The sequence below is a fragment of the Salmo salar genome, chromosome ssa07, assembly GCF_905237065.1.
Source record: "Salmo salar chromosome ssa07, Ssal_v3.1, whole genome shotgun sequence".
NCBI lineage: Eukaryota > Metazoa > Chordata > Actinopteri > Salmoniformes > Salmonidae > Salmo > Salmo salar.
Window position 1 is genome coordinate 25,310,235 of NC_059448.1, and position 25,109 is coordinate 25,335,343.

Genomic DNA, 25,109 nt, shown 5'->3' on the forward strand with positions numbered 1-25,109 from the left:
AGTCGGCCACGTAGGGGAAATCACTTAGAAACAAGGAGGATAACACGTTCATGTTGTCTAATTACTACATCACAGCAGATTTAACACTTCAAAACCCTTCTCGTCCTTTTCTGCGAAAGATCAAATATTTTCCAGTACGAGTGTAAGCCTCATAATGCATTAAACGCCATTATCAGCCGGAGTCATAAATTGAGAAAACTCTCAGTCTCTATATTATCATTCAATCTGAAGGCGTCCATTCCCTGGTCTTTACAAACTGATTTAACATGGTAATATAGTTACACAAGCGACACACATCCTGTGTCCTCTATGACTAACATAAACAACCTCCCACCTCAAGTGAGTGCGCAGGGCAGTGTAGGGGTCAACCATACCACCCAAAGCAAGGCCGACACACACACACACACACACACAACGCCAAAGGCGAGAGATAAACAATGCTGGTTACTTCCAGGTCCCACTTACATAAAACACAACACGGCCCCCCGCCCCTCCACACACACACGTAATGCCCAGTGAGGGAAAGAGGGAGCAAGGGAAGAGAGAAAGAGAGAAAGAAGGAGAGGCCCATATGCAATATCCTAAGTCTACTATTAGGATGTAATTGATTTGTGTTGTTTGTCATGCATTCTTACAGACTTGAAAAGGTAAGCATGTATTATGGTCTTAAAAGAAAAATCCACTCAAAAAACTATATATATATATTTTTTTGTTCATTAGTCCACTTAATATATTCCCAAAATGTTTTGCATGTCAGCAGTCAAGTGAGGTGGCACACAATTGGCCCATCATATGACGCAAAGTACATCGTCATGATGATGTGGCAAGTGACACTTTGCTCCTTGAAAATCCTTTATCTTGAAAACTTGACTGCTGACATGCAAAACATTTTGGGACTGTATAAAAAAATAGAAAAATATATATTTTTCCTTTAATAGGTCAACTACTGCCTCCCGAGCGGTGCAGCGGTCTAAGGCATCATTACAGAGCCGGGTTGGATCCCGGGCTGTGTCCTGGCTGGAAGACCCATGAGGTGGCGCACAATTGGCCCAGCGTCGTCCGGGTTAGGGGAGGGTTTGGCCGGCCGGGATGTCCTTGTCCCATCGCGCTCCAGCGACTCCTGGCGGGCCAGGCGCATGCACGCTGACACGGTCACCTGTTGTATGGTGTTTCCTCCAACACATTGGTGCGGCTGGCTTCCGGGTTAAGTGAGCAGTGTGTCAAGAAGCAGTGTGGCTTGGCTGGGTTGTGTTTCGGAGGACGCATGGCTCTCGACCTTCGCCTCTCCCGAGTCCGTATGGGAGTTGCAGCGATGGGACAAGACTAACTACCAATTGGATATCACGAAATTGGTGAGAAAAAGGGGTCAAATCAATAAATAATAATAATAATAATAACAAACAAAAATATAAATTAATAAGGAAACTGTCCTTGAAAAACTCATTTTCGCATCGATATGAGTCAGAAACATTTATTCTAGTGTCAAAATTTACTACAAAGTGTAAATAGGATAATTTTGTCCAAAACTGTGGTAGCTATTGAGGCTACCTGCTACTTATTAAACAAAGTAAGTTAGCTAAATGTATTTAGAAAAGAGACACATAAACCCCTAATATATTTATCCGGCGCTGTTAATCACAATTTTAAATGTTCCCTAACTCCGCCTCCAACTGACAGAGCAGCAATTTACAATTTTCTTCAGATGAAGGAGAAGAACAGCTGTCACCACCCAAAATATTTCTCATGGATAATGGCATTTTATTTAATTATATAATCATAACATTTATTTAAAATATGTTTTTCCCCTAGCGGGTGACAGAGGAAGAAGATATTTTCCTCAACTGCCTACAAGCAAGAGTTTTCACCAAGCTAGCTAACACAGCTAGTTAGCTAGCTAGCTCCTTTAGCTTGCCACCACAATATACAGAGTGACTGACCAAGGTAAGAATTATTTTGGATATTAAAACTCTGAGTTAATATGTCATGTATGTGTTAGATATACAGTTGAAGTTGGAAGTTTACATACACTTAGGTTGGAGTCATTAAAACTTGTTTTTCAACCACTCCACAAATTTCTTGTCAACAAACTATAGTTTTGGCAAGTCGGTTAGGACATCTACTTTGTGCATGACACAAGCAATTTTTCCAACAATTGTTTACAGACAGATTATTTCACTGTATCACAATTCCAGTGGGTCAGAAGTTTACATACACGAAGTTGACTGTGCCTTTAAACAGCTTGGAAAATTCCAGAAAATTATGTCATGGCTTTAGAAGCTTCTGATAGGCTAATTTACATCATTTGAGTCAATTGGAGGTGTACCTGTGGATTTATTTCAAGGCCTACCTTCAAACTCAGTGCCTCTTTGCTTGACATCATGGGATAATCAAAAGAAATCAGCTAAGACTTCAGAAATTAATTGTAGACATCCACAAGTCTGGTTCATCCTTGGGAGCAATTTCCAAACGCCTGAAGGTACCATGTTCATCTGTACAAACAATAGTACGCAAGTATAAACACCATAGGACCACACAGCCGTCATAACGCTCAGGAAGGAGACGCATTCTGTCTCCTAGAGATGAACGTACTTAGGTGCGAGAAGTGTAAATCAATCCCAGAACAACAGAAAAGGACCGTGTGAAGATGCTGGAGGAAACAGGTACAAAAGTATCTATATCCACAGTAAAACGAGTCCTATATCGACATAACATGAAAGGCCGCTCAGCAAGGAAGAAGCCACTGCTCCAAAACCGCCATAAAAAAGCCAGACTACGGTTTGCAACTGCACACAGGGGACAAAGATCGTACTTTTTGGAGAAATGTCCTCTGGTCTGATGAAACAAAAATAGAACTGTTTGGCCATAATGACCATCGTTATGTTTGGAGGAAAAAGGGGAGGCTTGCATGCCAAAGAACACCATCCCAACCGTGAAGCACGGGGGTGGCAGCATCATGTTGTGGGGGTGCTTTGCTGCAGGAGGGGACTGGTGTACTTCACAAAATAGATGGCATCATGAGGGAAGAAAATTATGTGGATATATTGAAGCAAAATCTCAAGACATCAGTCAGGAAGTTAAAGCTTGGTCGCAAATGGATCTTAGTCTTTTGTATAATTTAGCTAGCTAGTTTCTGCACATTAATTGCCTGGCTACAAAAACTCCTTGCTCCGGCCAAATGTTACACCACACCCACAGACGTTAGTTTCTTTTCCGCAATGAGTCTGGATCTGAGTACATCCTTGATGATTTCTGGATTAGAAATTAATTCTAGACCGTCTGATTGGGCCCAGAAACTGATCGGTTGGGCTAGAGCAAGAACACAGCAACGTTTAGAAAATTCACCATTGGCTTTGATACTTTGATTGGTTAGAGATGATCCAATAGCTGATGACTTTGTTTTGTACAACATCCCAAATGACTTAAAATATACCCGTTTCTGACTGAAGTATGCGAACGATAGAGCAGTGGAAGAATTCTGTTTGAGTCGTCAGGCAAGAACAGTAATCCCTTATTCTTCATCTTGTGTGGAATTGTTTCACTGACTCTTTGTCTCTGCATTATCCACAGCACAACTGTCAACTTGTGAGTCTGAAAATTGACATTGGAGGTTAAGGAATCTGCATTGTAAGTATGAATTTGATGTTCATGAACATTTGTCACGACCTGATTAGTTCGGGCTACCTGATTTGTCCGGGTGCATTGTAGTTAAGCCATACCTACCCTAACCCTTTTCCTAACCTTAACCTAATTCTCCTAACCTGCCACGTAAATTCACCTAATCTGGCACGCTAATTCACCCAACCTACTACGTTAATTATCCATAACCTGCCAATTTGGTTATCCTAACCTGTAATTCACCTAACCTGCCACTTGGGCACACGGAACCATTGCTAACAGTGGAGCCCAACCAAATCAGGTAGCCTGACCTCATTGGGTCCCGACCACACATTAACCCCTAATTCTTCATCTTGTGTGGATTTTATTTTCGGTGACTCTGTCACATTATCCTCAGGATTACTGTCAACTTGTTTAAAAGAGCCTATTTTCAAATACAGATGATTTGTGAAGAGGTCATTTGTACATCATTTTTTATTTTTCAGATGCGACCTTTCAATGACTTTATGAGCTCACAAAGCGGAATTTCTTTTCCCATTCTTACTTGTTTTGTGTTGTGTGCCTTTAATAATTAATAACTTACATTTCTTGCACATATATCACAATATATTATGAACTATGCATTACTCATATATAAAATATGTAGTATTCATATATAAATATATTGACCATAAATAATCATGCATACTGTTAAATATATTTTAAACGAATACATGTAAATATATGGATAGCACATGTATGTAAAATGCATACTACCACATAAAAAAACCAGCCAAAATCGAATATGTAAATGTCTGAAATGTATTTCACATTCTGTTTATGGACATATGAGTAACACATGTATTTAGATATACAGTACTTATTTAAAAATAGTACATATTACATCAATATATTTTAAATATATGTTAATATATTAGGCTTTGGTATGGGTAGCTTCTACTTGGGCTGTCAATGTCAAACCTGAGACTGGTGTGTTGTTGGTAAGTAACTATGTTTCTTTTTATAGCTAGCTACGTCATTATTTGGATAGGCTATGCCACTATGACACTAGGATATGATACTGTGACGTACCTAGGTAAATACAGTGCCTTCGGAAAGTATTCAGACCCCTTGACTTTTTCCACATTTTGTTACGTTACAGCCTTATTTTAAAATGGATTTAAAAAAATTCAATCTACAGAAATCTACACACAATACCCCATAATGACAAAGCGAAAACAGATTTAAATTATAATTTTTTTAAACTTTATTTACATAAGTATTCAGACCCATTTGCCATGAAACTCGAAGTTGAGCTCAGGTGCATCCTGTTTCCATTGATTATCCTTGAGATGTTTCTACAACTTGGAGTCCACCTGTGGTAAATTCAATTGATTGGACAGGCACACACCTGTCTATATAATGTCCCACAGTTGACAGTGCATGTCAGAGCAAAAACAAAGCCATGAGGTCTAAGGAATTGTCTGTAGAGCTCCGAGACAGTATTGTGTTGAGGCACAGATCAGGGGAAGGGTACCAAAAAATGTCTGCAGCATTGAAGGTCCCCAAGAACAGTGGCCTCCATCATTCTTAAATGGAAGAAGTTTGGAACCACCAAGAGCTGGCCAACCAGCCAAACTGAGCAAATGGGCAGGAAGGGCCTTGGTCAGGGAGGTGAACAAGAACCCGATGGTCACTCTGACAGAGCTCTAGAGTTCGTCTGTGGAGATGGGATAACCTTCCAGAAGGACAACCATCTCTGCAGCACTCCACCAATCAGGCCTTTATGGTAGAGTGGCCAGACGGAAGCCACTCCTCAGTAAAAGGCACTTTACAGCCCGCTTGGAGTTTGCCAAAAGGCACCTAAAGACTCTCATACCATGAGAAACAAGATTCTCTGATCTGATGAAACCAAGACTGAACTCTTTGGCCTGAATGCCAAGCGTCACATCTGGAGGAAACCTAGTACCATCTCTACAGTGAAATGGTGGTGGCAGCATCGTGCTGTGGAGATATTTTTCAGCAGCAGGGACTGGACAACTAGTCAGGATCGAGGCAAAGATGAACGGAGCAAAGTACAGAGAAATCCTTGATGAAAACCTGCTCCAGAGTGCTCAGGACCTCAGACTGGTTCACCTTCCAATAGGACAACGATCCTAAGCATACAGCCAAGACAACGCAGGAGTGGCTTCGTGACAAGTCTCAATGCCCTTGAGTGGCTCAGCCAGAGCCCGGACTTCAACCCGATCAAACATCTCTGGAGAGACATGAAAATAGCTGTGCAGCAACGCTCCCCATCCTACCTGACAGAGCTTGAGAGGATCTGCAAAGAAGAATGGGAGAAACTCCCCAAATACAGGTGTGCAAGCTTGTAGTGTCATACTCAAGAAGACTCAATGCTGTAATCGCTGCCAAAGGTACTGAGTAAAGGGTCTGAATACTTATGTAAATGTGATATCAGTTTTTTATATTTAATAAATGAGCAAAAATTAAAAAAAACTGTTTTTGCTTTGTCAGTATGGGGTATTGTGTGTAGATTGATGAGGGGGAAAAAAACTATTTCATCAATTTTAGAACAAGGCTGTAGCGTAACAAGATGTGGAAAAACTCAAAGGGTGGGAATACTTTCCCGAAGGCACTGTACATAGCCTCTCCCTAAAGTGTAATGTGAGAGGAAGATTTGCATTGCCAACGTTGTTCCTGAAGACATGTTTGATCCCTGCTAGCTAACGTTAGCAAGCTAGCACATAATCAAGCAAACCTGAATACATGTTTAATAAACGTAGTCAGCTTGTTCTGAATAATGTTTCAATTCGAACTGGCTAGCTAATGTAAGATCCCTGCTAAATAATCAAGCAAACTGGCTATCATTTGAGAATTAGCTGTGAATTAGCTGTGAATCATAATCTCTGATTGGCTATGTTCAACTGTGTATTTACAGAACTGTTGGCTTCCATGACTGTATGGTGACAGTCTCTCTCCCTCCCTCTCTTTCTCTGCGATAGGAGCTGGGTCGGATCTGTAAGTCATTGCTCCCTCATGACCAGTATCTGTGACGAGAGGAGCCTGGAGCTGATCTACTGTTGCTGTCAAACGCATCAGAAGGGACAAAAGGGGATTACTAATAAGACATGACATCACAAGTGTTTAGTATTCGCCAAATACATTTGCATGTACAGGAATTTGACTCTGAAATAGTGCTGCCACAATAAACAGAACTAACGATCAAGATAACACCACCCTTTCAATACGTGTCACTTATCAACTCTCCCTAGTTTTTCTAGAGATAGAGGACAGGAGTGAGGCTTTGGTCATGGAGTCCTCTGACTTAAAGACAGGTTGATACTGATGTCTGAATTGGGAAAGACATGGCAAGGTATCCCCAGCACCACCAGACAAAATGTTGATAGGTACAGTATCTGTATCAGCTGTGAATGACAAAAGATAATACAAGTGAAACATTTGCACATTGTTATATTAGCGCAACACTGCTTCTACAGTATTATGTGAAGGATGGTTTATTCTACATGGAACTGTTACACTTGAAAGTTACCAAAACACATATCTATATGTTCAGAAATTGCATTCTTCTCATATTACTATGTAGGCTACTCTCAGTATGAGAAGAGTAGCATCCTCCTGCATTTCACATCTCCCTGTAGTTATTTAACTCTTCCTGCTGGACCCATGAGGCATGTCATGCACTCAACCCCTCCTGCCACCTGACTGTACATGTCCATAACCTGTAATACATGACATAGATGGAAGGGACTTCATCACCCACTGGGGACTTTAAGACAGAGCCTCACCCAGAGAGCTGTGCTTGTCAGTGTGTTAGACAGCTAGATCCTTAGATTTGGGAAAATAGACTATAGAAATGCCATTCTAGTTTTGGTTAGACAGCTGAAGTTGTACTCTACACACAACTGATTTTGATTTGTTAGGTAAAGTGTAGGCATACTTTATTTATAAGCACATCAATATGATATTTTCAGCAGAAAATGTTTTGTTTTTAACATGAACACATCAATGTCTACACTCAAGCTGGGCAATGTTTGTGCAATGTCCAGATGTAGCCTAATATTCAAAATATTTATTCATTATTTTATAGTCCTACTTAAAATATCTGTCATCAATACTATTTTGTCTCATATTGTATCTATTGTTACTGTAGTTCACAGGAGGTTGGTGGCACCTGAATTGGGGAGGACGGGCTTGTGGTAATGGCTAGAGCGGAATGGTATCAAATAAATCAAACACATAGTTTCAATGCATTTGATGCGGACTGGGACAGGTAGCCTCAGAGAATAATATAGATTTATACGCTGATTCAGTGAGTGAGTTTATAAGGAAGTGCATAGAAGCTGTTGTACCCACTGTGAATATTAAAACCTACCCTACCCAGAAACCGTGAGTAGATGGTGGCATTCGCACAAAACTGAAAGCGCAAACCACCACATTTAACCATGGAAAGATGACTGGGAATATGGCCTAATACAAACAGTGCAGTTATTCCCTCCGCAAGGCAATCAAACAGGTGAAATGTCAGTACAGCGACAAAGTGGAGTCGCAATACAACGGCTCAGACACGAGACGGCAGGGTCTACAGACAATCATGGACTACAAAAAGAAAATCAGCCACATCACAGACACCAAAGTCTTGCTTCCAGACAAACTAAACACCTTCTTTGCCTGCTTTGAGGATAACACAGTGCCACCGACACGGCCCACTCCCAAGGAACATGGGCTCTCCTTCTCCGTGGCCAACATAAGTAAGACATTTAAATGTGTTAACCGTCGCAAGGCTGCCGGCCCAGGCGGCATCCCTAGCCGCGTCCTCAGAGCATGCGCAGACCAGCTGGCTGGTGCGTTTACGGACATATTCAATCTCTCCCTATCCCAGTCTGCTGTCCCCAAATGCTTCAAGATGGCCACCATTGTTCCTGTACCCAAGTAGACAAAGGTAATTTAAGTGAATGACTATCGCCCCGTAGCACTCACTTCTGTCATCATGAAGTGCTTTGAGAGACTAGTCAAGGATCATATCACCTCCACCTTACCGGTCACCCTAGATCCACTGCAATTTGCATACGGCCTCTTCAACCTTAGGACGATGAAAACCCTCACAAACTTTTACAGATGCACAATTGAGAGCATCCTGACGGGCTGTATCACCGCTTGGTATGGCAACTGCACCGCCAACAACCTCAGGGCTCTCCAGAGGGTGGTGCGGTCTGCACAACGCATCACCGGGGGCAGACTACCTGCCGTCCAGGACACCTACAGCACCTGATGTCACAGGAAGGCCAAAAAGATCATCAAGGACAACAACCACCCGAGCCACTGCCTGTTCACCCCGCTACCATCCAGAAGGCAAGGTCAGTACAGGTGCATCAAAGCTGGGACTGAGAGACTGAAAAATTGCTTCTATCTCAAGGCCATCAGACTGTTAAATAGCCATCACTAACACAGAGAGGCTGCTGCCTACATTCAGACTTGAAATCATTTCCCACTAACAAATGGATAATGATACTTTAATAATGATGTTTACATATCTTGCATTACTCATTCCATATGTACAATTGAAGTCGGAAGTTTATATACACCTTAGCTAAATACATTTAAACTCCGTTTTTCACAATTCCTGACATTTAATCCTAGTAAAAAGTCCCTGTCTTAGGTCAGTTAGAATCACCACTTTATTTTAAGAATGTGAAATGTAAGAATAATAGTAAAGAGAATGATTTATTTCAGCTTTTATTTATTTCATCACATTCCCTGTGGGTCAGTGTAACGGCTGTTGTTGAAATGAGACCAAGGTGCAGCGGAGGATGTGTTCATCTTGAAAGGTTTTAATGACCGAATGAACACTATACAAAAAAGAAACCAAAAGAACGACCAGCAACAGTTCTGTCAGGAACAAACTCTAAACAGAAAACATTCACCCACAAACCCCAAAGAAAAAACAGGCTGCCTATGTATGACTCTCAATCAGCAACAACGATCTACACCTGTTCCTGATTGAGAGCCATACACGGCCGAAACAAAGAAAACCACCAACATAGAAAAAGAAACCTAGAACGCCCACCCATGTCACACCCTGGCCTAACCAAAAATAGAGAACAAAAAACCCTCTCTATGGCCAGGGCGTTACAGTCAGAAGTTAACATACAATCAATTAGTATTTGGTAGTATTACCTTTAAACTGTTTAACTTAGGTCAAACATTTCAGGTAGCCTTCCACAAGCTTCCCACAATAAGTTGGGTGAATTTTGGCCTATTCCTCCTGACAGAGCTGGTGTAACTGAGTCAGGTTTGTAGGCCTCCTTGCTCGGACACGCCTTTTTCAGTTCTGACCATACATTTTCTATAGGCTTGAGGTCAGGGCTTTGTGATGGCCACTCCAATACCTTGACTTTGTTGTCCTTAAACCATTTTGCCACAACTTTGGAAGTATGCTTGGGGTCATTGTCCATTTGGAAGACCCATTCGCGACCAAGCTTTAACTTCCTGACTGATGTCTTGAGATGTTGCTTCAATATATCCACATCATTTTCCTCCCTCATGATGCCATCTATTTTGCGAAGTGCACCAGTCCCTCCTGCAGTAAAGCACCCCCACAACATGATGATGCCACCCCCGTGCTTCATGGTTGGGATGGTGTTCTTCGGCTTGCAAGCGTCCCCTTTTTCCTCCAAACATAACGATGGTCATTATGGCCAAACAGTTCTATTTCTGTTTCATCAGACCGGAGGACATTTCTCCAAAAAGTACGATATTTGTCCACATGTGCAGTTGCAAACCGTAGTCTGGCTTTTCTATCGCGGTTTTGGAGCAGTGACTTCTTCCTTGCTGAGCGGCCTTTCAGGTTATGTTGATATAGGACTCGTTTTACTGTGGATATAGATACTTTTGTGCCTGTTTCCTCCAACATCTTCACAAGGTCCTTTGCTGTTGTTCTGGGATTGATTTGCACTTTTCGCACCAATGTACGTTCACCTCTAGGAGACAGAACGCGTCTCCTTCCTGAGCGGTATGACGGCTGCGTGGTCCCATGGTGTTTATACAGATGAACGTGGTACCTTCAGGCATTTGGAAATTGCTCCCAAGGATGAACCAAACTTGTGGAGGTCTACAATTTTTTTCTGAGGTCTTGGCTGATTTCTTTTGATTTTCCCATGATGTCAAGAAAAGAGGCACTGAGTTTGAATGTAGACCTTGAAATACATCCACAGGTACACCTCCAATTGACTCAAATGATGTAAATTAAGCCTATCAGAAGCTTCTAAAGCCATGACATCATTTTCTTGAATTTTCCAAGGCACAGTCAACTTAGTGTATGTAAACTTCTGACCCACTGGAATTGTGATACAGTTAATTATAAAGTGAAATAATCTCTGTAAACAATTGTTGTAAAAATGATTTGTGTCATGCACAAAGTAGATGTCCTAACCGACTTGCCAAAACTATAGTTTGATAACAAGAAATGTGTGGAGTGATTGAAAAACGAGTTTTAATGACTCCAACCTAAGTGTATGTTAACTTCCGACTTCAACTGTATATACTGTATTTTATACCATCTATTGCATTTTGCCTATGCCGCTCGGTCATTGCTCATCCATATATTTATATGAACATATTCTTATTACATCCCTTTACTTAGATTTGTGTGTATTAGATAGTTGTTGTGGAATTGTTAGATTACTTGTTGATATTGCTGCACTGTCGGAACTAGAAGCAGAAGCACTTCGCTACACTCGCAATAACATCTGCTAACGATGTGTATGTGACCAATAAAATGTTATTTGATTAATTCGGTTCCAACCATTATTATAAGCCGTCCTCCCCTCAGCAACCTCCAATGCTGTATTTAAGATTTTGTGTGTCCCTGATTTCACTTTCCACCCTGTTAGTTTGCATTAATACCCCTTAAAAAACAGCCCCTTCCCACATTGACATCACATTCAGGAAGTGTCAATAATTTTTTGGGGCGGGATAACAACAGCGCAAAGTGTGTTGCCAGGTCACATGAAGTACAGAGACATAACCTGTCTCTGCCAAAGAGATGAGGGGTCATGGCCTGTCCCTGCTTTGAGTTAAAATATACAACTCTAGAAGCTGCCAAGGCCCCAATATCCACTCTAGAAGCTGCCGATGCTCCAATATCAAGTCTAGAAGCTGCCGAGGCTCCAATATCAACTCTGAAAGCTGCCGAGGCTCCAATATCAACTCTAGAAGCTGCTGATCTCCAATATCAACTCTAGAAGCTGCCGAGGCCCCAATATCCACTCTAGAAGCTGCCGATCTCCAATATCAACGCTTGAAGCTGCCGAGGCCCCAATATCAACTCTAGAAGCTGCTGAGGCCCCAATATCCACTCTAGAAGCTGCCGATCTCCAATATCAACGCTTGAAGCTGCCGAGGCCCCAATATCAACTCTAGAAGCTGCCGAGGCTCCAATATCAACTCTAGAAGCTGCCGTGGTTCCAATATCCACTCTAGAAGCTGCCGAGGCTCCAATATCAACTCTAGAAGCTGCTGATCTCCAATATCAACGCTTGAAGCTGCCGAGGCCCCAATATCAACTCTAGAAGCTGCCGAGGCCCCAATATCCAGTCTAGAAGCTGCCGAGGCCCCAATATCCACTCTAGAAGCTGCCGAGGCCACAATATCCACTCTAGAAGCTGCCGATCTCCAATATCAACGCTTGAAGCTGCTGATCTCCAATATCCAGTCTAGAAGCTGCCGAGGCCCCAATATCCACTCTAAAAGCTGCCGAGGCTCCAATATCAACTCTAGAAGCGGCCGATCTCCAATATCAACGCTTGAAGCTGCCGAGGCCCCAATATCAACTCTAGAAGCTGCCGAGGCCCCAATATCCACTCTAGAAGCTGCCGAGGCTCCAAAATATCCACTCTAGAAGCTGCCGAGGCTACAAAATATCCACCCTAGAAGCTGCCGATCTCCAATATTAACTCTAGAAGCTGCCGATCTCCAATATCAACTCTAGAAGCTGCCGATCTCCAATATCAACTCTAGAGGCTGCTGAGGCTCCAATATCAACTCTAGAAGCTGCCGAGGCCCCAATATCCAGTCTAGAAGCTGCCGAGGCGACCAGAGGCCATTCACTCTCAGCATATTGGTCAGTGGTGTGTGGTGTCCTACGACAATAAGCCATACCCAGGAATCATAACAGATGTGGAGGATAACATACAGGTGCATGCACCATAATGGAATAAAAAATTCTGGCCAAGCCCACGCGACGACGTCAGCTGGTTCGCTGACCACCAGGTAGTATGCCTGATCCCAGCGCCACAGGCACTTAATAAAAGCAGCCTCTAGAGTTGACAACTGGAGCAAAGGGACTTGCAGTATGTGGAGGAGGATGGAGTGGATAAAAGGCGAGAGAGAGGTGAAGTGGGAAGGGTTTCGGAAGGGAGTGAAGTGGTGATGAGGTGAGAGGGAAGAAGTGGGGAACTTTTTAAAGGTTAATGTATCATTTTATGTATGACATATTTTATAAATGCTGTTGAAAACATTTTGAATAACCATTTTATTAAGCTTGAACAGTGGAATTTGAATTGTTGAGCAAAATGAGTAGTGTCATTCAACTTTAACTAACAGTGATTTTCAAATAGAATCCAATTGTTTTACATCTAGCTATGCTGTTCTAATACACGTGTTTTAATAATCTGTTTTTATGTTGTTTTACAAACTGTTTTAAAAAGACAAAACATTTACTGAAATTAAATAAATAGAAAGTGGTTCTAATTATAAATGTAATGTTTTTTGTTTTTTTACCATTTCACAGATTTCAAAGTTCATAAAATATCTTGGTGTTAGTTCCACCCTGTTATGGCTGTCCACCCTGTTATGCTTTATTCCACACTGTTAGGTCAGTAATTTAAAATGATAATTGAACAATACCATCAAATGTTATGCATTTCTTTGTGGTAATTTGTAGAGATAGAAGGGGTCAACTACATATGCAAAAATATTGACCAAATTCTGTTGTTATTCACTCTTATTACAAAAAAATGTGATGCACATGAAGCAAGCCCAGGTTCTGAAAATAACGTTTCGCTCAATAATCATTGATCGAAACGTTATTTGAAGAAAATAAATGAACGTAATAGAGTAAGGGACATTTGATGTCTTAGAAAATCTAAATCTAGATATATACATGCATTGTTAACACACTTTCAGATAGGTATGTGTATGTCCCTAACAGGTGTGTGAACAATCCATGTGTGAACAATCTGCCTATATTTATTAGGATTTAAGTGCCTGAGCTTGACCAATATGTTTTTCTGAAAGTCAAGTATGTATTTTTTCTGATAGAATACAAAACAAATGATATTTTTTTTTTCTCACATTATAGAATATTATGTTGTTGGACATTTGAGCTGATTGAAGACCACGGGCATTCAACACAAAGTAGTTTGTATCGTTTCCACGGTAATATGTATTTACATGGAACTAGAGATCCTAAACCCATACTTCCAGGAAAGCTTGCGAAACAGACCAGGCCTGGGTTTGAGGAAAAAAAAGTATTCGTTAGTTGTTCATTTTCTTGAAATCTAAAGGCAAGTATCAATTTGAGCCAATGTCTTAAGTAGTTGAAAATGTTATTACTCCAACTCCTTGTGAAAGCGACAAACTGACACGTTTTCATTTTTGTCAAAAATAACTTTTATCGAATTAGTGGCTTTGATTTGACGGCTTGCACACGCGCAGTCCGGCGCTAGACGACCGTTAGACCAGTTTCTACGCATGAGTCTAGCGAGCCAACGTCGGTATGACCTCGCCTACAAGTGTGATCGGGGATTTCTATTGGAGAAGCAGTTTTAATCCCCTTCCGAGTTTACAGAACAGCGGCAAAACCAGGTAGAAATACCTTGAGATTCTGTGGGCAAAACCATGGCCTCAACAAGCAGGGGTGCACATACCCAAAATTATAAAACCCGCGGGAAAAAGGGGAGCAACCGCGGATATAAACGCACATGTTAGCGGACGCTCCTCATAGTAGAACGAGGACGTGCAAGAGTGGAGCATCAGTCACATGACAAACACAAAGTAGGCAGGCGAAAATAAATGCACAAACTGAAGAAATAGTATTTCCCTCTAATTACACAGCTAACTGGGCACTTGTTTAACCTGTGAGCCAGTCTGTTTCGGCTTTCAACTCCTAATGGAATGTTAATGCAAAAACAATGGAGTAGGCAAAAGAACAAACAGTTCTGGGAACATGTTGCACTTTTAGGCATATTTAAAACCAGACTAGGAATGTTTAAAAACAGTTTTAAAAAGTTGGTATGACACAATTTACTCAAAAGCGCACAAGAACGCCTCACCGTCACAAGACTATGCTATTAAATCCAGTTTTTAGATGATACACCCCCCTCTCCAAATCAAAACCAAACATGGATTTCATGTTGTGTTCTCACGTCGCGCTCACACCAGTCTGTGTTTCACACCTGTTTGTGTATCTAATCAGCCTCGCAATATGGGCACTATGCTGCCCCAGACGGGAAGTAGAGCAAATGTGTGTGAACAAAGCCAGAACAAAACATTGGCATCCATATTACATTTTGATTTGGGAGGGGGTAGCCAACTTGTCTATATGAAATGTAATTGACAGAGAACAATGACAAGCATATAATCTACTTAAAGTGGTTTCCACTCTTCAACAGAGGTCGACAGGATGATGTAGTAGAGCAGTTTGGTACCGTATGCAGAGATCTAGCTTGCTAACGAGGGAGAAGAGGCGAGGGGTATAGAGTCTGAAGAGGGAGGAAAGGAGAGAATGCGTGGATGAAAGAGTGGCAGGCCTGGTAGGGGAGACCCCTGGGGATGCAAGGGAATGTAAGAAGTGGAGCGATAGAGCAAAAAGGAGACCGGGAGAGACAGAGAAGAGATGCATGTCTGTCTACAGCACCACAGTGAGAAAGTGAGCAGCAGGCAGCGACGGAGGAGAGAGAGAGGAAAGGAAATGAGGGGGCTGAGAAGAGGAAGAGAAGAAAGAGAGAGAATAAGAAAACCTGGCAGTGAATGTCAGGCATGGAGAATACGGTTGGCAGTTAGGAAGAAGATGAGGGAGACACTTGAGTATTATTTACAGTGTACTGGAATAGAGCGGATTGCACCTGGTAGAAGTACCTTGTTGTATTATTCTGGAACTCTGACATTTGGAGTGTAAACAGTAGATTCTGGAATACTGTTCATTTATGATGACTGAGAATACGTTCTGAATAACAATGCAGGCTTTCTAATGTCTGGGGGATGAGACCTTGAAGTAGTTGTTCCCATTGCTCTGCAAGGGCCGTGGCTTTTGTGGCGCGATGGGTAATGATGCTTCGTGGGTGACTGTTGTTGTCTGTGTGCAGAGGGTCCCTGGTTCGAGCCCAGGTAGGGGCGAGGAGAGGGACGGAAAATAAACTGTTACATGTACATATTTAGGATACAGAAGTGAATAACATTCATATCCATAAATATGTGTTTCTGTGTAGTATAGATCAGTGACCCATGATGATATTCTGTTACTGCAATTGTAAATGATAAATCCCCTTCACTTACTGTTGTTCAATAACAAAATGCTCAAGTCAATGTGTCACGTCATATCATTCTATCTGTGGACATTGTTGAATCTTCATTCGGAGCAGACAGTTTTGGGAAAAGGTGAACTCAAAAAACAGAGGGAAATTTTACAAAAATTCTGTTACCAAACTTTGCATATGCACAGCTCTTCCAGTAAATGTGTTTTTGTAAAAAGTTCAGTGTAAATGGTTAAAAGTCATCCTTGTGCATAACAATGTTTTTTGTTTGGCATACATTTTAAGTGACAAATCTGAGTCTCAGCGCAATTCCGTTACCGTGGAATTGCCCATCTTTAGATCGGATGTCATTGGATGTCATCACTTTCTAGCCAATTAAGTCAAAGCCATATATAAATAATCTCCAAGTAAAGTTGTGGACATGAAGTGAAACCATTCAATATGACTAATGCAATTGAATAATTGCTGTAGGCTGTGTGACTCCGCTGTGTGTGTATGTGAGGAGAGTAGGGGGGAAAGGGGGTCCGTCAGACAGGTGTCTGTTTGAGTGCCTGAAGTATAGAGCTGTTGTTGGGGAGTTTAAGGGAAGAGTAACAGGAGAGAAAGGAAGAGAGCGAGATAGGGGGGATAGGGGCGGCGCTCATGTGCAATACCTCTACGAAGATCATTTATTTGTCTTGTTTGTCATTTCTTCTAACATGGACTTTTCTGTCATTTAGAGAAAGAGATAGAGAGAGAGAGCGCGATAGGGAGGCAGGCAGCAGTAGCAGAGTGAGTCAGACCATCCCTTAGGCTGTGGGAGAAGTAGCGAGGAGAGAAGACCTGCTAGCATAACCGTGAATATTCATAATTTTAGACCTGAAATGGCCAACGGATAGGACAGTGATTCAGACCAACCAGGCATTGTGATGATAAGAACCCAACTCCATCTCAGCTTATCTCATCAGATCAACAGTTTTAAATCTTCATTGATGGCTGGCTAACATCGGTTAAGTTTGGCTGTGAGTGAGTAAGCGAGTGAGCGAGCGAGAGTAATTGAGTGAGTAGGTGTGTCAATGTTTTTGATCAAGAGAAGCTATAACAGCTTATGGTGTGTAGACTATACATTTTCCCTGTGCACTGATCTATGATCAGGTTTGCTTTTTCTCCATCCAAGGGCTAAGGACAGGGCTGAGGTACTTGTAGTTATAAACTGGTCCTGGATCAGTGACGACAGCCCCATATGCAGTCATTACAAACCCCCCTTCGCCTCTTACTTAGTACTCAGAATGGACCAGGCTGCCTGGCTGACGCTTGTGTTAAGAGAGGGAGAAAATAGCCAATAGGCCTCTTGAGATAAAGTGATGTGTCACTAAGTGAGTGATGGGTGGAAAGATCTCCAAAGTCACAGTTAATGGATGTTCAAACTATCTTATGACTTATTCAATGAATAATTCTGTGATGGACAGGGATGGGCTCTAGAGCACTTGGAACTATTTATTTTCATTTTTATGGACTGTTAGATAATGTCAGATGATTTTCACTCGATGTGGCGTGAGAGTGAATATTATATTTATCTGAAATAAATATTTTTTTCTAAATTGCTTTTCAGGACATATTAGGAAAGTTTCAGTCCTCACAGAAATAGTAATGATTTTTGGGAAAATAAATGTACAGAGGAATAGAGATAGGAAAAGCACTAGAAAGTGAGAACGTATGATTTTCTTTTTATTGAGCTGCACTTCTTGGCCTGGTCTCCCTTGATAATGGGACTTCCTGGTTAAAGAAAGGTTAAAAGTTCCAATGCAGCCGTTTTTAGCTCAATATCAAATCATTTCTGGGTAACAATTAAGTACCTTACTGTGATTGTTTACAATTAAAATGGTAAAAAATAAACAAAAATTGCTTCTTAGCAGAGACATTTCTCACGCAAGAATTTTGCTATGACTGTCTGGGAGTGGTCTGAGTGGGGAGGGGAAAACTGAAAACTAGCTGTTATTAGCAGAGAGTTTTGGAACTCCCTTCCTTATTGGTCTATTAACTAATTTACTGACTGGTGATGTCACAAGGCAGGCCAAAACTCCACCCCACCAAAACAGGCTGAAATTTCAGGTGATCTTTTCAAACAGCTCTTACACTAAAAGGGTATTATCATCATTTTCACAATATCATTTCAACCTCATAATGTGGAAAATCTGCACTGGGCCTTTAAAATAAATAGTCAGTCATTGGCTCTTCAACTACAGTGGTAGGTGGGACACCAGCCATGGCCATGATGATGTCATCAGTAGGTGACTGTGGGGTTGCCATACTGTGTGTTAGTCAGAGTACATACTGTGTGTTAGTCAGAGTACATTAGAGTACAGTACACTAGAGTGTTCATGGAGGCACCACTTGTAGAACAGCAGACTGCACATTTGTGTGTGTGTGTGTGTGTGTGTGTGTGTGTGAGAGAGAGAGAGCGAGATCAGCATTATGCCTTTTCACACTGCTATCACACTCACACTCCACCCCCACAAAACAGGCTGGGATGAAGCCCCATCCTCCCACAGTACACACACACACACACACACACACACACACACACACACACACACACACACACACACACACACACACACACACACACACACACACACACACACAGGGACTCTAGGGGTTGACATGCCTCTCCATATATTAACATAACATAAACCCGCACATTCATTCTCCATACGACAAAAATATGTTGTGACAGATGCTCAATATTGATCAATTATAGTGTATTTTTTGGTCAGAGTGATGTTTCACACCATGATGCAGAGCAGAGTAAAACCTTTTCAAGCACATCAAATGTACATGGATTTTTACAGCAACGATAGAAAGGAGAGGTGGAACAGTAGAGGCACTCCTACGCAGACAGACAGGATGGATGAGAGGAGGATGGCACTCTGCTAAACTTATATAACAATCCAATCGTGTGAAATTACAATCGGAGGTACCCGGTGAACAGAGACAATAGCCAGTCTGAATGGAATGGCACCTATAGCACCAGCTCTAAAGGTCCTGGTCAAAAGTAGAGGCACCTATAGCACCAGCTCTAAAGGTCCTGGTCAAAAGTAGAGGCACCTATAGCACCAGCTCTAAAGGTCCTGGTCAAAAGTAGAGGCACCTATAGCACCAGCTCTAAAGGTCCTGGTCAAAAGTAGAGGCACCTATAGCACCAGCCCTAGAGGTCCTGGTCAAAGGTAGAGGCACCTATAGCACCAGCCCTAGAGGTCCTGGTCAAAAGTAGAGGCACCTATAGCACCAGACCTATAGGTCCTGGTCAAAAGTAGAGGCACCTATAGCACCAGCCCTATAGGTCCTGGTCAAAAGTAGAGGCACCTATAGCACCAGCCCTATAGGTCCTGGTCAAAAGTAGAGGCACCTATAGCACCAGCTCTAAAGGTCCTGGTCAAAAGTAGAGGCACCTATAGCACCAGCTCTAAAGGTCCTGGTCAAAAGTAGAGGCACCTATAGCACCAGCCCTAGAGGTCCTGGTCAAAAGTAGAGGCAGCTATAGCACCAGCCCTATAGGTCCTGGTCAAAAGTAGAGGCACCTATAGCACCAGCCCTATAGGTCCTGGTCAAAAGTAGAGGCACCTATAGCACCAGACCTATAGGTCCTGGTTAAAAGTAGAGGCACCTATAGCACCAGCCCTATAGGTCCTGGTCAAAAGTAGAGGCACCTATAGCACCAGCCCTATAGGTCCTGGTCAAAAGTAGAGGCACCTATAGCACCAGCCCTATAGGTCCTGGTCAAAAGTAGAGGCACCTATAGCACCAGCCCTATAGGTCCTGGTCAAAAGTAGAGGCACCTATAGCACCAGCCCTATAGGTCCTGGTCAAAAGTAGAGGCACCTATAGCACCAGCCCTATAGGTCCTGGTCAAAAGTAGAGGCACCTATAGCACCAGCCCTATAGGTCCTGGTCAAAAGTAGAGGCACCTATAGCACCAGCCCTATAGGTCCTGGTCAAAAGTAGAGGCACCTATAGCACCAGCCCTATAGGTCCTGGTCAAAAGTAGAGGCACCTATAGCACCAGCCCTATAGGTCCTGGTCAAAAGTAGAGGCACCTATAGCACCAGCCCTATAGGTCCTGGTCAAAAGTAGAGGCACCTATAGCACCAGCCCTATAGGTCCTGGTCAAAAGTAGAGGCATTTGGGATGGGCACGCTATTCCCTAGTTGTTTTTAGCAACGCGGGTGTATTTACATATACTAATGTTGCTTTCAATTGTATTGGGTTGCACAAAATCAGTCCACAGGAAGACAGAAGTTAAATACAATTCCATTTCAACTTACTGTGCTGATGGGCAGGAAGGTCGGTGATTTCCTCTCGTGTCAAAATAAAAGTCCTGCACGTGCACCATATGTGGACAAAAAAAAAGGAATAACTTGTGGGGGACTTATTTTGACATGAGGTAAGCAGAGGACCCACGTTTGGAAAGTCTGTTCAATAATACGATCGTTTTTATATTTGGTCTCAAATTCCCCCCGTCATAATCATCTACCTTCCTGCCCACCGGCACAGTAAGTTTAAATGGAATTGTATTTAACTTCTGGTTTCCTGCTGACTGTTTTTGTGCAACCAAATACAATTGAAAGCAACGTAAGTGTGTGCAAATACACTTGCATTACTAAGAGCAGCTAGTTACTCCCTAGACAATGTTGTGTACTTTAGGGTGCCAATAAGGACGCAGACAATAGCCAGACTAGCTGACTGTCCCTGAACAGCGGACGTCCAAAATATCACTGTTGGTTGTTTGTTTTCAATGTAACACACCTCTATTTTGATGAGAGATACCATAGCATAACAGTCCTGTTTTTCTGTCTTGTTTTATTTGGTTACCAATCCAGAACAGATTGCTTAAATTTGGCCATTTTCTTATACTTCTACATGTACATTACATGACCAAAAGTTTGTGGACACCTGCTCGTCAAACATCTCATTCCAGAAACATGGGCATTAATATGGAGTTGGTTCCCCCTTTGCTGCTATAACAGTCTCCACTCTTCTGGGAAGGCTTTCCACTAGATGTTGGAACATTGCTGCGGGGACTTGCTTCCATGAAGCCAAGAGCATTAGTGAGTTTGGACATGGATGTTGGGGTGATTAGGCCTGGCTCGCAGCCGGTGTTCCAATTCATCCCAAAGGTGTTCGAAGGGGTTGAAGTCAGGGCTCCGTGCAGACCTGTCAAGTTCTTCCACACCGATCTCAATAAACCATTTCTGTATGGACCTCGCTTTGTGCACCGGGGCTTTGTCATGCTGAAACAGGAAAGGGCCTTCCCCAAACTGTTGCCACAAAGTTGGAAGCACAGAATCATCTAGAATATCATTGTATGCTGTAGCGTTAAGATTTCCCTTCACTGGAACTAAGGAGCCTGAACCATGAAAAACAGCCCCAGACCATTATTCCTCCACCAAAACTTTACAGTTGGCACTATGCATTCGGGCAGGTAGCGTTTTCCTGGCATCATGGAAACCCAGATTTGTCCGTCGGACTGCCAGATGGTGAAGCATGATTCATCACTCCAGAGAACGAGTTTCCACTGCTCCAGAGTCCAATGGTGGCGAGCTTTACACCACTCCAGCCGACGTTTGGCATTCCGCATGGTGATCTTAGGCTTGTGAGCAGCTGCTCGACCATGGAAACCCATTTCATGAAGCTCCCAACCAACAGTTATTGTGCCAACATTGCTTTCAGAGGCAGTTTGGAACTCAGTAGTGAGTGTTGCAACCGAGGACAGACAATTTTTACACTCTACGCGCTTCAGCACTCGATGGTCCCGTTCTGTGAGCTTGTGTGGCCTACCACTTCGCTGCTGAGCCGTTGTTGCTCCTAGACATTTCCACTTCAGAATAACAGCACTTACAGTTGACCGGGGCAGCTCTAGCAGGGCAGAAATTTGACGAACTGACTTGTTGGAAAGGTGGCATCCTTTGACGGTGACATGTTGAAAGTCACTGAGCTCTTCAGTAAGGCCATTCTACTGCCAATGTTTGTCTATGGAGATTGCATGGCTGTGTGCTCGATTTTATACACCTGTCAGCAACAGTGTGGCTGAAATAGCCGAATCCACTAATTTGAAGGGGTGTCCACATACTTTTGTATATATAGTTTATTATCAAATAGACAAGGATACAGGTCTGAAGCTACATACCTGTGTGTGCCATCAGACAGCTATTTTCGTAATGTGACAACAATAATATCAAAAAAACAACCAACAATTATTGTACATGACTCATAGATGATTATGGTGGCCTGGAATAGATAAAGTTAGACACAAAGTGTGCATAAATTACTGCAAATAGCCGAGAGGTAGCCTAGTGTCCGGAAACGCTGTTTACACCAAAACAATTACCGCCAACGCGACTTTAACTCTCCGGGCATGAAGATAGGGAAAGGGAAAGGAACTGTACTTGAGAGTGAGGAAGAAAATGAATGAACAATATAATTACACCCCCATGATGATGTGCGTGGCAGTTCCGACTGAGTAAATTCGAGTAATTACCAATTCCCCGTAACTTCTCTTTCTTAACGATAGGTCTGACACTTCATGGCACTCCGCTCGCTCTTCAGGTGATTTTTGAAAGAGCAATTCAAAGGTTCCCCCACATACTTACATTTAATGACTTACCTTTGCTATCCTATTTTTATATTCTTCTTAAGATGCTTAACTTGATGTTCGTTGGGTGTTTTTTCTTGTTCAGTTAAAAATCCATGGGATTTTGGGATACAGGTAACCGCAACATTTGCCCTTTGGCGAAAGTCTCTCTTTCAGTGCCATGCTGTGGAAGGTATTTTCAGGAATGCGCCGTTGTATCATAGCGTGAGGAGTTCTGTAGTGATTGTGTTCCAATCCCCCCACGGACGGACTGTTTCCCCAAAGGTCCGCTCAAACCACTCTCTCTCTCCCCTCCTTGTTCACATTCTATAGAAGTCTAGTAAAATATCAGCCAAGTCTTTTCTGTCCTATACCTAGAGAATGTGCCTGTACTCGTTTTAAATGTAGGTGGTCGGCTTTTGCATCCAATTTGTATAATGATGACTTCAATAAAGATAAAGATGATTAGTATTTTCCTCTACTAATTTTACATATATGTAGTTGTTGTCTAGTTGTTAATTCGGAGAGGTGAGGTAACATAAGGATGGGTGGACATCCAAATTGGAATAATGCATGCGTTTGTTTTCATTTCTGGACGCATATATGTCTTTAAAAATGTGTACACACATCTGAAGTTGATTATGCATAGTACTGCAGGGGATTGGGAAAAGTCGTGTCCTAAGAAGGGATGCAGCACTAGTCGAGCGCAGCGCGGCGCACATTGAGATTTTGGAGACATAGATAGGTGCGTAATGGGTAGATTACACCTTGTAATCCCTCATTCATCCGCTGGAGGTCGCAATATACCACATTTAAGACACCTACGGTATAAATGTTATTGTTATAGCTAGAATATATAAAGTATACAGTTGAAGTCGAAAGTTTACATACACTTATGTTGGAGTCATTAAAACTCCTTTTTCAAACACTCCACAAATGTCTTGTTATGGCAAGTCGGTTAGGAAATCTACTTTGTGCATGACACAAATAGTTTTTCCAACAATTGTTTACAGACAGATTATTTCACTTATAATTCACTGTATCACAATTCCAGTGGGTCAAAAGTTTACAAACACTAAGTTAACTGTGCCTTTAAACAGCTTGGAAAATTCCAGAAAATCATGGCTTTAGAAGCTTCTGATAGGCTAATTGACATAATTTGAGTCAATTGGAGGGGTACCTGTGGATTTATTTCAAGGCCTACCTTCAAACTCAGTGCCTCTTTGCTTGACATCATGGGAAAATCAAAAGAAAAAAGCCAAGACCTCAGAAAAAAATGTGTAGACCTCCACAAGTCTGGTTCATCCTTGGGAGTAATTTCCAAGCACCTGAAGGTACCACGTTCATCTGTACAAACAATAGTACGCAAGTATAAACACCATGGGACCACGCAGCCGTCATTCCGCTGAGGAAGGAGACGCGTTCTGTCTCCTAGAGATGAATGTACTTTGGTGAGAAAAGTGCAAATCAAACCCAGAACAACAGCAAAGGACCTTGTGAAGATGCTGGAGGAAACAGGTACAAAAGTATCTATATCCACAGTAAAACGAGTCCTCTATCGACATAACCTGAAAGGCCGCTCAGCAAGGAAGAAGCCACTGCTCCAAAACCGCCATAAAAAATCCAGACTACGGTTTGCAAAGATCGTACTTTTTGGAGAAATGTCCTCTGGTCTGATGAAACAAAAATAGAACTGTTTGGCCATAATGACTAGAGGTCGACCGATTATGATTTTTCAACGCCGATGCCGATTATTGGGGGACCCCAAAAAAAGCCGATACCGATTAATCTGCCGATTTTTTTATTTATTTATTTGTAATAATGACAGTTACAACAATACTGAATGAACACTTATTTTAACATAATATAATATATCAATAAAATCAATTTAGCCTCAAATAAATAATGAAACATGTTCAATTTGATTTAAATAATGCAAAAACAAAGTGTTGGAGAAGAAAGTAAAAGTGCAATATGTGCCATGTAAAAAAGTTAACGTTTAAGTTCCTTGCTCAGAACATGAGAACATATGAAAGCTGGTGGTTCCTTTTAACATGAGTCTTCAATATTCCCAGTTAAGATGTTATAGGTTGTAGTTATTATAGGACTATTTCTCTCTATACGATTTGTATTTCATATACCTTTGACTATTGGATGTTCTTATAGGCACTTTAGTATTGCCAGTGTAACAGTATAGCTTCCGTCCCTCTCCTCGCTCCTACCTGGGCTCGAACCAGGAACACATCGACAACAGCCATCCTCGAAGCAGCGTTACCCATGTAGAGGAGGGGAAACAACTGCTCCAAATCTCAGAGCGAGTGACGTTTGAAACGCTATTAGCGCGCACCCGG

General features: G+C 42.1%; 1 protein-coding gene across 2 annotated transcripts in view; it reads right to left on the bottom strand.

Moving 5' to 3' along the window:
- The window catches only part of LOC106608889 (ras and Rab interactor 2), a 37,061-nt gene extending 13,996 nt beyond the window's left edge, over nt 1-23,065 (bottom strand). For both annotated transcript variants that reach the window (XM_045721774.1, XM_045721773.1), the window contains exon 1: nt 22,792-23,065. The gene's annotated coding sequence lies outside the window, so the exon portion shown is untranslated. The remainder of the gene's footprint in view (nt 1-22,791) is intronic.
- Between the last annotated feature and the right edge of the window lie 2,044 nt (nt 23,066-25,109).